General features: G+C 50.4%; 1 protein-coding gene across 1 annotated transcript in view; it reads right to left on the bottom strand.

Moving 5' to 3' along the window:
- Positions 1–1,344, bottom strand: part of RGMA (repulsive guidance molecule BMP co-receptor a) — a 16,694-nt gene that overhangs the window by 4,340 nt on the left and 11,010 nt on the right. The gene's annotated exons all lie outside the window — the stretch shown is intronic.

Here is a 1,344-nt window from a genome sequence, read left to right as displayed (position 1 = left end):
AAAACCGGCTGCTCCCTGGAGCGGATGGGAAAGCCACTGTGCAGAAAGCACGCGGCCATCACCGCACATCGCACGGACACGGCTCTGCCCGGGCCAGCCTGGAAGCTTGCTGGGTGAACCCAGGCTCACACCACTTAAAATTCATGGTGTTTTCCTTCTGCTCCTCTTAACCGACCCCCCCTCAGAGGGACGGGATGGGCTCAGGCACAAAAGGCAGCAGAAGGATGAGAAGAAAAGCCCCCACCATTTCCAAATGCCTTTGTGGTGCCCCTCGCAGGCGTACGCTTATATCCCCGTCTCGGGGTTTGTTTAGAAGGAGCCTGGCAAGGCATCTGCGCCAAAACCATTTCAGATTTGTTTAAAAAGAAAGTTACAAAACCCAGTATTGTTTCAGGGAAAACAGTATGGTTTAGTTTTAAACATCGCAGTGCTGGAAACCTAAACATAGTTGGTGCTGGAAAATCAGAAAGGGAGACCAAGGCTATAAAACACTAAGCAGTCCAGCTTTAAGAAACAAGCCCGTCTCCTCTCCCTTTCCAAGAAGAGTGAAGTGCAAATAGGAAATGGTGACAGGTTCCTCACAGTTTTAAAATTCATGTTTAATAAACTCAGATGCTAGCTACAGCAACAAGAACCCAGGAGCTGTTTCGTCTTGGCAGCATCCCATTTAAACCTGCAAGAAGCACGCTGGAAAGCCTTTAACTCATCATTGACCAGAGGGGACTTGGTAACAAGCTTTTGACCTGGGATACAGGCTCACATTTCTGCCCAGCATTTATTAGTCAAATTTAAAAACATTTATTATTTCACGTCCTTTTCTGCCCCAAGAGGGTGGTTTTCCACCAGATGCTTTGCTTACCAGTGGGCTCCCCGTCACAGCCCCTGGCTTGCAAGGGAGCATATTGCTCGGTGTTTCTCCTAGGCGAGACACACGATGCAAATGATGCCTTGTTACCTGCACGCAGAAAAACCCAGCGGTGCGGGTGTGGGTTTATCAGGGTGGAAAATAAGGAAAATGCATCTCCACCCCCCCTGAGGAGAGACTGCAAGCATAGCTTTGCAGATCCCCCAGGACCCTCCCAGTGGAAACCAGGAGTCAAAAAAGCATGGTGGAGTGTGACCAGTGCCACCATTGCTGGTTTATCCCAAACAGTTATGGCATCAGGCAATTAAAATCACTGCTCTCCTAGTAGTTATGCTAATGTACAGCTCGAGGATGCCTTGAGGTTGCATGCAGCCAAGCGCACTCTCGCTTGCAGACAGACTTGCCAGCACAGCCCCGGGAGGAGCTGGAGGACACGTCCCTGGACATGCAGGACCCGCACAGCCCCGGGAGGAGCTAGA

The sequence above is a fragment of the Egretta garzetta genome, unplaced genomic scaffold (assembly GCF_000687185.1).
Source record: "Egretta garzetta isolate BGI_Z169 unplaced genomic scaffold, ASM68718v1 scaffold322, whole genome shotgun sequence".
NCBI lineage: Eukaryota > Metazoa > Chordata > Aves > Pelecaniformes > Ardeidae > Egretta > Egretta garzetta.
This window is presented reverse-complemented; position numbering and strand designations above follow the sequence as displayed.